General features: G+C 45.8%; 1 pseudogene; it reads left to right on the top strand.

Annotated features, from left to right (window-relative positions):
* The first annotated feature begins 8945 nt into the window (after positions 1-8945).
* Positions 8946-12104, top strand: LOC117999341 (annotated as a pseudogene).
* The last annotated feature ends 977 nt before the right edge of the window (positions 12105-13081 follow it).

The following is a 13081-nucleotide window of genomic DNA, read 5'->3' as shown; positions in this document are numbered from 1 at the left end:
GGGATGTCACTTAGGTTGGGTACCTAGAAGCAAAGCCTGAAGCCGAGTCTCTTGTGAAGGGATTTCGTGAGGTTGTGCTTCTCGGGAGGAGCCTGTGAGGGAAACAGGCTAGAGCAGAGGAGGAAGCTGAGCAAAGATAGAGTGTCAGGCTGAAGTCGAGCCTCAGCCAGGTTCCATAGGTGCTCCGGAATGTGATGTCACATTTCCCCACCTTGAGGCAAGTGGCTAGGCCTTTGTATTCAGTGTGCAATGTACATTCGTTGGTTCTGCCCCTCCCACCGCCCCCTGGGATGACATACCCTAGGGGATGACATACCCTAGGCGTTGCCAGGGGACGAGGTTACCCGGAGGACAGTGCAACCATGAACTCTTGGCCGCCAACACAGAGCCAGTAGTCAGAGATGGGTGTACCGACAGACCAGACTGGGCCCCAACACTGCGGCCCTACACCAAAGCGTGTAGAGAGTGGGACTGGGAGACCTGACTTAGATTGGATAATCACGGTGAGACCTTGTAACAGTAGCCTTTATAGCACATAACTTCAAATATTAATTTGTTTATGAATTTTTCCTACTCCGAGTGGTTGGGTCCTTCGAACTTCTTGTTCCCAACAGAGGGAACAGATGAGTTCAAAAACAGCTTTACCCCTTGCTTGGGAAGCCAGGGAGGGAATGAGAGGAGGAGCCTCTCAAGAGTAGTGGAAAGCTGTGCCCCAGTTGCTGGTGGTACCCAGTGAGACGAGCTTCACAGCCTCGTGATTTGGGGGTGTTTTCAAGCCTAGGCAAAGACCCCCAAACATTGGAGCCACCTCCTTCCAGAGCCCCTCAGAACTGGCCACGAGGATAGCAGCCGTGACCCAGATAAGCTGAAGAACAGAGGTCCTCGCCCACTTTTGAGGTCACTCATGAACATCCCAAATGCTTGTGAGACCCTAAAAGGAGGAAACACCCTGGTGACCACAGATTTAATTTCTGCTGCAGCACAGCAGAGGCCAAAAAAATTTAATCTGCTTTGAAGAAAATAAGAAAGTGTGCTATTTCTCACACCTTCCTTGAGTGTGTGAGCCAACACCCAAAGGATTGGAAGGAAGAATTTAGGGGATGAGGATCGATGGCAGGGAGAGCGAATTGCAAAAAAGCCCAGAGGCGAGACTTGCCTTACAAGCAAGATAGGCAGGTAAGCTGGGGGGGCTAGGGGAGCAGCCCCAATCGGAGTTTGTTTTATCAAATAGAAGTTACCCTGGGTTTGAGCAGCTAAGAACAGAGGTGGAACGGCAGAAGAGCTTTTGCACTGGCTCAAGAGAGAGATGAAGGTGGCTCCAGCTAGCAAGACAGAGGTGGAATTAGAGGGACCAGGGGTATCTCCTAGAGGGGGAATTGTCCAGATGGGCCCATGAGAAGGATATTTCATGAAGCCAGCACCCTGATCATGGTGGTGGGGTTCAAAGGAACTGGAGTGCCCAGTGTGAGCACTGCCCTTGTGACCCAGGGGCAAATGCTCTGAGCCAGATGCAGGCCTCCAGATGCAGTCGCTGCCCCCTGGGAAGGTAAGATCTGCATCCAGGCGCTGCCCATCCTTTGAAGCCCATTAGACCCACTTCTTAATAATAGAGTAACAGTAACAATGCCACCCACAGTTAACTGAGCGCCTCTGAGTGCTTCAGGCACAGGAGCCAGTCCTCACATCCACTTTTGAAGGTGGATATTATTGTCCTCGTGATCACGAGATGGTAACTCAAAACCAAACAACTTGTTCCGACCTGAAACCACTCCAGTAGTAAATGGATTGCAACCTAGGCTGGCTGATCTCCAAACCCATGTGCTCTGCCTGGACCGTGCAGCCTCCCCTGTGAGATCTTCTGTGACCACTCCTCTCTGAAATGGTAGGAAATCCTACTGGAACATTTAGTACTTGAAAATGTTTACCTCGTTTCCATAATTGAGATAAAGATCTAAAAAAAAAAAATTGTTCGGAACTCGGGAGTCATGAAACATTTAAAAAATCCACTTATTACCAAGTCCATATATAACTCCTAGAACTCACAATTTTATCACTATGACTCATACTGTTGTTTCTGGGTATTACACGAGGTTAATTCATTAACGGTGTATTTTCAGATGTTGGTGCTTGGGAGTGGACAGCTTAACGGCGATGCTATTTACCCAGCAGGGGGTGCTCTATTCCTTTGAGAAAGTCTGACTCGCAGGCAGCTCTTTTGGGAAACTAAACTGAGGATGCCCAATAAATACGGTGTTTTGCTTGGAAGTAATTCTGCAGATCTTGGCTGCCCCAAGTGCTGGGTAGGGGTTTGTGTAAATCCCTCGGATTCTGGCCGGCCACCCTTCGTGGGCTCACTTAGTGAGCTCCTCACTTGTGCTTTGTGAGGGGGCCAAGTGAGGGCACATGGAAGGTGAGGGCAGTTCAGAACTTTGATTACAGAGAAAGGTAGCCAGAATCAAGAATTGTGCCAGACTCTGACCCCAACCCATATTCGTAGTCAGGCCTGGGGACTCTCAAGCTATTTCCCAGCTCTCTGTGTTAAATTATTTGGAGAATTTAGGCACCATCCTGAAACAATCCATTAGGCTCCAGAAAGACTATTTTTCCTGTCCTTATCTGGCCCTGTTTTACCCACAGTTATCTTTGTTCCCCACTTCCTTGCCATGCTGCACCCTGTTGGTGAGCTCCTATAGAAAGCAGACGAGGGGAAGGGGCTGCCATGGAAAGGCCTCCAGATGGTCTCTTGAGTAGACTTCACATCTTGTGGCCTTCCTGGCCCCAATGGTGGCCTTGGCCTCTGCCCTTGGGCCAACCGAGTCCCACTTCATGGAAATGCAACCTGGGTGGCCACCCAGGGCTCCCACTCAGAAAAGCCTGCTGAGGCTGTCTTGAAATTCTTAACAATCATTGAATAAGGGGCCCCATAAATTACAGAGCTGGTCCTTCAAACTATGGCAGCCATCTGTAGGAGTTCCATGTTGGACGCTGACCACATGGACCCAGCAAATGCCCTCAACTGGGAATGAGAATTCAAGCCACCAAGTGTCTGCCTTTGAGGTATCAGAAAAGTAGGCACATCCAAGAGAAGGGACGGGAAAAAAGCCAGGGCAGACCCGTAGGCATCCTGAAAGCTCTTCCCATTCCTCATGAAATCCTACAGACCCATTGCTGAAATCGTTTCCTGAGCTTGACTGAGTCCTCTGTCATTGTTACCACCTGAAAACTAGCCCATCCTACCCACAGGGCAAGAGGGTAGGTAGAGAAACACCAGAAGTGTAACAAGACCGGCTTTGTGGACAGTTGAGAGAACTTGAAGCAAGGTTATCACCCAGTCCCAGGGCATGTCTGTGCCTAAATTTCATCCGTCTTTCAGCCAACTGCTGTATGACCTTACACTCTCTGGTACTAGCTACAGCAATGTGGTTGTCTCGGAAGAGAGCCTCTGATTGAAATAAGATACGAGAGCACAATTACAGAGTTGAGAACCATGGTCAACACATGAGCTCATGAAGAGTTTCTACCTGGGTTTTTATTCCCATTTACCCTATGTGTTGAATCATATGAAAAAGCTGCTTTTATAGGTCAAAAGTAGGCACAATTTCCTGTTTTCAGTTAATTTTCTTCTTACCTAGAGCCAGCTGCACATGTACAAGCATACACACACACAGGACACACTGGATGTGATGAGGGGAGGCAGGGGCTGGCAAAGGGTGGAGAATTTGAAAACAACCAAGTGACTCCAAAGGAAGTGAGGGAGGTTGATGTATAAACCCATCCCAGTTACTCCATGTCTTCCCTGGTGACTCAGATCCCATTTATCGTGGGGCCACCACCCAAGGGCAGAGGGGGTTTTCCTCCACCCACGCCATGATCTTGCCTCCGCTCTCTTGGCATCTCTGACCGTGCTCCCTCCCCACGTGTCGTCTGCATCGCAAGCAGTGCCCCTGCGTCCACCGCCATGTGCACAGACCGGTGCTCACTCTGGCACACAGTCTAACTGCGGGACTTCTTGAGAAAGAGAAAACGCTTCTGCCAAGGGCAATAATCTAAGAAGAAAGTGCTCAGTGTGCCTGATACGCTATAAGTGCTCACTAAATACTTACTGGATAGATGGACGGGTGGATGGATGGACGGGTGGATGGATGGATAAATAGACAGAGAAATAATGCCATGGAAGAGGGGAATCAGAAGAGAAATCATCGGGGCACCTGGCTGGCTCAGTTGGTAGAGCATGTGACCCTTGATCTCAGGACCATGAGTTTGAGCCCCACATTGGGAGTAGCAATTACATTGTAAAAAAGTAAATAAAAAAATAAAAGCAGAAGAGGGGATTTAGGAAAGTTGTATGGAAAAGACAGCCTTTGAAAGGCTAGATTTATACATCTAGAGAAGCAGCGTTGGCAAAGGGACTTTTGGTGATGATATCCTGTCATTTCCCATTCAGTCCTAGTGTTTCCCTCCCTCTCTCCCTTCCTTCCAACTAAGAGTAGAGCTGGTATGTTTGGAAACAGGTGGGAAGTTTTTTGGTGGTCACAATGACTAGGATGATGGAGAAGGGGGTGTCAAAGTACATTGCTGCATTTAGTGGTATTTTAGCCAGATTGTTAACTATATTGCAAAAGAGAATTGTTCTATCCAAAGTACTAATGGTGACCACATTGAGAAATACCAGTAGGTGAGAGAAATATCCTGAACAGATTGTTACAATGTCACAAAGAAAGTGCTGGCAAAGATACCTACACATGTTTTCTGCTTTTGTCACCCAAATCAAATCATGTGATCTCCCTTCTAGGGAAGAAGCAGGGAAGTCAGGTGTTGCTGAACAGATAGAGAGCTACTCAACCGAGACCGAGGTTAGACCTTGGTCTCAACAAAAAGGGGACACAGTCAAGGTTTTTAACTAGAGGAATGATCTTGTCATATCTGTGCTTTAGGAAATGCCAAACCTCTATTTTTTTATTAACATAATGTATTATTTGTTTCAGGGGTACAGGTCTGTGATTCATCAGTCTTACACAATTCACAGCACTCACCATAGCACATACCCCCGCAATGCCCCTCACCCAGCCACCTCATCCCTCCCATCCCCCTCCACTCCAGCAACCCTCAGTTTGTTTCCTGAGATTAAGAGTCTCTTATGGTTTGTCTCCCCCTCCGGCCAAACCCCTATTTTATTTTATTTTATTTTGTTTTTAATTTTATTATGTTATGTTAGTCACCATACAATACATCATTGGTTTTTGATGTGGTGATCCACGATCCATTGTTTTCGTATAACACCCAGTGCTCCATGCAGTACGTGCCCTCCTTAATACCCATCACCAGGCTAACCAATCCCCCCTCCCCCCCCAAAACCCTGTTTGTTTCTCAGGTCCATAGTCTCTCATCCAAACCCCTATTTTAAAGAGAACCAAAATGTGAAGTGGTAACAAGTTAATTTTGTTTAAAGCTTTACCCTGGTTCTGCACCACAGAAAGCTAAGAGGTCATTCTATATTTTAAAAACTTCTCCAAATATAAAGTATTCAAAAAATAAATTCATTCAACAAATTATGCTGAGACAATTGGCTTTCCTTTTGGGTAAACAAAAAAAATTAAGTTAGATCCCTACCTCAAAGCACATATTCAAGATGGTTTAGAGAATTAAACCTAAAAAAATTTTGAAGATGTTAGGAGAAAAATGTAGTTGAATACTTTAGGAAACTTGAGGTAGGGGAGGCCTTCCAAAGTAAGCTACAAAACCGAAGAACCATAAAGTACAAAAATGATAAGATTTTTACATAACAAAAAAAGTTAAAAGAATAGAAGCCAGGGGCACTTGGGTGGCTCAGTTGGTTAAGCGTCTGCCTTGAGCTCAGGTCGTGATCCCAGGGTCCTGGGATCGAGCGCCATGTCCAGCTCTGCTCAGCGGGAAGCCTGCTTCTCCCTCTCCCTCTGCCTGCCTATCCCCCTGCTGGGCATACTCTCTCTCTCTGTCAAATAAGTAAATAAAATTTGAAAAAAAAGAATAGAAGCTGGTTGTAACATATATAAGAGACAAGAGATTATTTTCCAGATAACCTACAAAGCTTCTATAAATTAATAAGAAAAAAGAGCCCCAGATGAAAAATGGGCAATAGGTATAATCAGGCAATTCATAGAAAAAAAAGATGTAAAACATGAAAATATGATTATGGCAGATATTTCAGATTGGTTCACTCAACACCATGCCTACTACCCTGTAGCTTGTCTTGCGGCACATTGGAGCCTAGAAATCTAATGCCTAACAATTCCCAGGCTTCCTTAGAGCTAAGCTTCTGCATGTGACCTGGCTTCCCCTGGGCAGATATACCCTCAAGAGATCTATTGACTCTGTAGCACACAGGGTTGGGGCGGGGGGGGGGGGGGTTCTTATTTTTTGTTTGTTGTTTTCCTAAATCAACATAGGAGCAATCTCACTGCCTAGATGTAGTCCCCTCCAGGTTCACGGGTGCTGTGGACATGATGTAAGGTGTCTATCATGCAGCTGAGGCTGTGTGGTCCTGGATGCCAGGTGTGTCTGAGGCTTCCTGGTTTCCCGATTCCCAGGTCAGCAGTTGGGGCACAGCCTCCCAAATCCCCAGTTTCCTGGTAACGGAAGAAAGAGATGTTCCTTTGGCCGGTTGGTTCTGAGCTGGAGTTCTGGGAGTCGATCCTACTTTTTCACCAGATTTAACAAAATTTTAAGCACCAAATTCCCTATTTTAAACCAAGAAGTTCCCCTACTCTCTTTCTGCCTATCTTTCTACATAAACTAAGCAGAGTGGCTTCTGTCATCTGTAGCTATACTCTGACACAATGGTCAGCCTTATTAAAAATCAAAGAAGTGTAAATTAAACCAACAAGGAAATGATTTCTTTCATCAGCATGTGAACACAAAAAGCGTTCACTAAAATTCAGTGTTGCTGAGGGTAGGGGAAAATGGGCCCTCTTTTGGAGGTTGTGTATGTCATCGAGACCTTTTTGAAGAGCAGTTTGGCAGAATCTACCCAAATATAAAATGTGCATCGTATCAAACCCAACATTCTGCCTCCAGGCATCGGTCAAAGAGAAATACTGCTCCGGGTCCTCAAAAAACATTTTCCACAGATATTAACTGCATCATTGTGAGTAATGGAAAAATAACAATACATAGCTGAATTGTCCATCAAGAGGGAATAGTTAAGAAAATTATGGTACAACCGTTCTTTGGAATACTCTTCAGTTGTTACAGAATGAGGCAGAGCTCCCAGCACTAATATGGAAAGATCTTAAACATATTTCCAAGTGAAAAATAAATGGCAAAACAGCATGTATAGTGTGATCTCATTTATGTTTAAAAACACACATAACAAAACATGTTTCTATTGACACATGCATATATCTGGGTAAACACAGAAAAGGTCAGGAGAGACACAAGCCAAGCTACCCTGTGGGGTGCGGACAGTGGGCGGAGGAGGGCCTTGGGCAAGGCTGTTACTTCTACCCTCTCATCTGTACTATCTGAAGGTTTGAACATTTTACAATAAGAATGTATTATATTAGAATGTCATACATTATGTAATTATATTAATACAGAAATTAGAAAGTTATAAAACACTGTAGGGGCAAGATTCCAATTTTCAAATGCCTAAGCTAAAGATATATAGAGACTGACTGATCTGTCATCTATCTATCTATATAAATAGATAGTTCGGGGCACCTGGGTGGCTCAATTGGTTAAGCGACTGCCTTCAGCTCAGGTCATGATCCCGGAGTCCCGGGATCGAGTCCCACATCGGGCTCCCTGCTCGGCAGGGAGTCTGCTTCTCCCTCTGACCCTCCCCCCTCTCATGTGCTTTCTCTCTCTCTCTCTCAAATAAATAAATAAAATCTTAAAAAATAAATAAATAAAAAATAAATAGATAGTTCTAGATAACTAGAAAGGGAGAAAGCAAATATGACAAAATTAACACATTTAATCTAGGTGGAGGGATATGGGTATTCATTGCACTGTGCTTTCCACTTTTCCATATTTTAAAACTCTTCATAATAAAAAGTTGGAAATAAAAACATATCAAATCCACACCCTCGGACACACACACTTTCCCTGTGCAAGCAGATTATTTTCACAGGTGGGGGAAATCCTGTGGCTTGTAAAGCTGCTAAAAAAGCAAAAAAGCATCAGCAGTCCTTCCCGCTGACTTCTTAGGGCAAGTGCGCTTCACTCTGGAAGCCAGGGTCCTGAGGAACCTTCGGAGGCCTTTGTGAGCACTAACTGGGATTGATAGCATGCCCCTGCCCCATCCCTCTGCAGGCACAGTCAGGGCCAGCACCTACTAGGGAGCAGGGACCCAGCTGGCCCTCTTCCCCTCTTCCTACAGAGGTAGAAAGTTCATGGCCAAGGGCACCTTGAATATCAAATATGGCCACCCACAAGTGCATATCTCTGAAGCCCCATGGTGAGGTGGCCATTGGTAAGAAGGAGATCTGGGGGCTCCCTCACGGCACACCAGGTGGCTCTGAAAAGGTTCCATTCATTTGAGCTGCTATCCCCAAGACCCCTCATTCAGTCCTCATCCTGGTGTTTATTTTTGACATAACAGTGTGAGAAGAATGGAGAAAAGAGGAATGGCAAAAAAAGGAACTGGAATTTTAATGAGAACCATCTGGAGTGTTTGCCAAGAGTGCAATGTTTGGTACAAGAAAGTAATTCCTCAGCTTAAATGAGGAAAAGAGAAAGGAGGAAATCATTATGTTGTGCTTGCCCCCCAAACTGATGCTGAACAGAACCACCTAGAACATGCACATCACACAGGAATGGGGCTGGGACCGAGCCTTGGGGGAGATGGAGCGCGCCTTTCTCCGCTCCGGAGTTCACAGTGCGGAGGAATGTTTCTCCTCTGCCAAGGAGACTTTGAGGGATGGGTTGTGGTGGGCCCTGGGCCAGCGCCTGGAATCTGGGTAACCATGGAAACAGGCCCGCGGGTGACAACAAACACGGGATGGAATTTCAGCGTTCGCAGCCAGGCCACGGAGGAATGGGAAAGTTCGGGAAAGTTTTTTTGTTTTTAACCCAAGGATGGGGAAGGCACAGGAGGGAGCCACAGAGTTCCACATAAATCCTCCCTGCGCAGGACCCCAGTGGAGTCACAGGGAGCCAACCTCTCTCAGAGGCTCTATTTCCACTTTAGTCTTTTCATTTGTTTATAACCCACCTCCTTCCACCGAAGATTCCGTGGGGTAACAGCCGCTCCTGAGGGGTCTCTCAGTGCCCTGCCGGATCCCTGTCCTCGCACCAGCGTAATCCCGTATCCCTGTCCTCGCACCAGCGTAATCCCGTATCTTGAGGGCGCCACCCTCCGCGGGCATTTCAGTGCATTCTCCCAACGCAGCCTCAGAACAGTCCTGCAGCCAGGGTGGCCAGATCCCCACCTTCCAGATGGGGAAATGAAATTCAGAGAGCCAGGATCACCCAGAAACAGAGGAGCTTTCTGCCGCAGCCCAAGCCCATCTTCCTTGCACCATGCCGTTGTACCTGTAATCTTTCTTCTGGAAACAAATGAGTAATTGTGGTACTCAGCGTTTATGAAGAAGAGAAGGAACGCATCCTAGACCTCTTGATGTGCAAATAAGGGCCACTCATTCATGTAGCTGCAGGAGTGGGCCTTGACTGAATGGAAAAGATTTATATTATGGAAGGGAGAAATTTTTACAGAGTTACTGGGCTGAAAGATTAAAGAACCATGGCTTCTAGAATTTTCATCTCTGAGGTCTTTACAAATAGGGTAGCTGGCATCATCACCTGGACAGATCAGGGCTGAGAGTAAGGGAGCCAAAAAACATCCACTGCAGGCTCTTTGCTTTGTAGATGGGGAAACCAAGGCAGAATCGGGGACTGGGCCCCATGCCCAGTACAAGGTTCTCTTCTTGACAGCACGTCCCAGGAGCCCCCAAACAAGCCCACAGTAGACCCTCAGAGTCCACAGTGGGGTTTAGGTGAAACAGTATCAATCAGCATGATTAAAACAGGAGGTAATAACAACTGGTACAGAATAGAGGATTGTTACGTCTGGGATCAGACGAGGGGGTGCGGAGCGGGTGGGGAGGAGGTCCATGCATAATGGATTGGCATTCTGCAAAATAGATCCACAAGGTGTAAAATCCATTTTAGTTTTGCTGCTAGGACCATCATTAGTTAAGAAGGAGCCTCTACTCCGAAAGGAGAGAGACTCAACAGTTAAGAATTCAGCAAAGAAGATAGTTTTAAATCAGCAAAGTTACATAACTTTATAACGGTTTCAAGAAATCATCTTGAAACTTCATGAGCAAAAAATGCCTCCGAATAAGCCAACAGGAAATAAGCAGTGCAAGGAATTTCTGGAAATAGGAGAGTGTTTTTTGTTTGTTTTTAAAGTGGAAAAAAAAGTTTTAAGGAAAAAGGAAGCCCTGACCCACATAAAGATAGGGTTTCAGTAGAACGAATTTGAGAGCAAGAGGGAAAGTGTAAGCCTCCGCAGTGGAGTACCTAGGCCCTTGAGGGCTCTATGTGGGCTGCTGAGAACAACGGCAGTCCCCGAAAAATGGGCTCAAGAAACAGAGCTAGTTTCACACTAAAAAAGAAGTGTCATTCACTGGAAAATAACAAATCTGCAGGAAGCTGTCCGTCCACAGCCCTACTGAAGTTTACAGAGTAACTTACAAATGGTTTCAGCACTTAATCCAGAAATATCTGCGGTGTATCCTGAAGTCACTGACTCTTCCTATAGCTCTGCTTTGTAACTTTTTATCCTGAAAACCTCTAATTCCCTTATTCAGTCATTAAAAATGGGGGGAGAACGTGTCATTTTTTTCTCAGCAAATGTTTTTGACAACTCGCTCTATGCTAGGCCCTGAGCGCAGAGCTATTATATCCGATTCTTACTGCCTCTTGCTTGGACTTCATGCCATTTCTGAGTTTTTAGTATTCAAATGTAGGGTCCATTGTGAATCTATGAGCCTCCTATAAAGTGTTGAGAGTTGTCCACCTTCAAATACTATAAGCACTATGCAAGTTTAAAGAGGCCACTGCTCATTCCTAATGTGAATCTTCTGTTTATGATTCATGGATTAAACCCTTATAAATGGCTTTATGTACATGCCCAAAATATGTGGATCCACAGGACGTCTGAGAGTATTCATGTTAAGTATGTATCCGCTCGTGAGAAAGTGTGTGTGGGAGGGAAGGAAGAAGTAGAAATTGTTTCCCCGTTTAAAAAAGCTAGAGGGGCAAGCAACAACTATTCATATACACCATAAAGAAATGAGTGTAGCTCTCTCCTCCAGCCATCCACCCTGCCAAAAGGAAAGAAGGCGAAGGGGAAGAAGGTGGCCCCGAGCCCTGCTGTCATGAAGAAGCAAGAAGCAGAATGCGATCAATCCCTGTTTGAGAAAAGGTCAAAAATTTTGGCATCGGAGAGGACATCCAGCCCAAAAGGGACCTCACACTCTTTGTCAAATGGCCCCGTTACATCAGGCTGCTGCGGCAAAGGGCTATCCTCTATAAACGTTTAAAAGTGCCTCCTGCGATTAACCAGGTCACCCAGGCCTTGGGCCACCAAACAGCTACTCAGCTGCTTAAGCTGACCCACAAACACAGACCAGAGTCAAAGCAAGAGAAGAAGCAGAGATTGTTGTTCCGGGCTGAGAAGAAAGCTGGCAGCAAAGGGGATGTCCCCACTAAAAGGCCACCTGTCCTTCGAGCTGGGATTAATACTGTCACCACCTTGGTGGAAAACAAGAAGGCTCAGATGGTACTGATTGCCCATTACGTGGATCCCACTGAGCTGGGTGTCTTCCTGCCTGCCCTGTGTTGTAAGAGGGGGGTTCCCTACCGCATTATCGGGGGGAAGTCCAGGCTGGGGCATCTGTCCACAGGAAGACCTGCACACTGTCGCCTTCACACAGGGTAACTTGGAAGACAAAGGAGCTCTGGCTAAGCAGGCGGAAGCTGTCAGGACCAATGACAATGACAAATACAATGAGATCCGTCATCACTGGGGAAGCAACATCCTGAGTCCAAAGTCGGTGGCTCACATTGCCAAGTTGGAAAAGGCAAAGGCTAAAGAACTGGCCACCAAACTGGGCTAAGTGTACACTGTTTAGTTTTCTGTACATAAAAGTAATTAAAAGCTCTCTTTCAAAAAAAAAAAAAGAAGTGAGTGTGTATAGAGCTAATGATGGGAGAAGCCAATGTATCTCCAAATTGTCATTCCTTTAGCTCTTAAAAACATTACTCCTTAATGGGAAACCAAAGGTTGCTGTTTGTTCTCTCAGTAATTACACTATTTTTTTTTAATTTCAATGATTTCTAAAAACCATTTTAAACCTTTTAAAAAATCACTTTAATGCTTTTATTTAAAAAACCCCTTTTATCTTTTTATAAAATCTTTATTTAAAAACCTTTATTAAAAATAAAATCTTGGGGCACCTGGGTGGCTCAGCTGTTAAGCGACTGCCTTCGGCTCAGGTCATGATCCCAGGGTCCTGGGATCGAGCCCCGCATCGGGCTCCCTGCTCAGCGGGAAGCCTGCTTCTCCCTCCCCCACTCCCCCTGCTTGTGTTCCCCCTCTCGCTGTGTCTCTCTCTGTCAAATAAATAAAATCTTAAAAAAAAAAAAAATGAGGGGCGCCTGGGTGGCTCAGTCGGTAAGCAACTGCCTTCAGCTCAGGTCATGATCTCAGGGTCCTGGGATCGAGCCCCACATCGGGCTCCCTGCTCTGCGGGAAGCCCGTTTCTCCCTCTCCCACTCCCCCTGCTTGTGTTCCCTCTCTCGCTGTCTCTCTCTCTGTCAAATAAATAAATAAAATCTTAAAAAAAAAAAAAGAAATCTTGTCATTTGCAATGACGTGGACGGAACTAGAGGGTATTATGCTAAGCGAAATAAGTCAATCAGAGAAAGACAATTATCATATGATCTCACTGATATGTGGCATTCGAGAAACAAGACAGAGGATCATAGGGGAAGGGAGGAAAAAATGAAACAAGATGAAACCAGAGAGGGAGACAAACCATAAGAGACTCTTAATCTTAGGAAACAAACTGAGGGTTGCTGGAGTTGAGGGGGG

The sequence above is a fragment of the Mirounga leonina genome, unplaced genomic scaffold (assembly GCF_011800145.1).
Source record: "Mirounga leonina isolate KUSES-001 unplaced genomic scaffold, KU_Mleo_1.0 Mir_115, whole genome shotgun sequence".
NCBI lineage: Eukaryota > Metazoa > Chordata > Mammalia > Carnivora > Phocidae > Mirounga > Mirounga leonina.
This window is presented reverse-complemented; position numbering and strand designations above follow the sequence as displayed.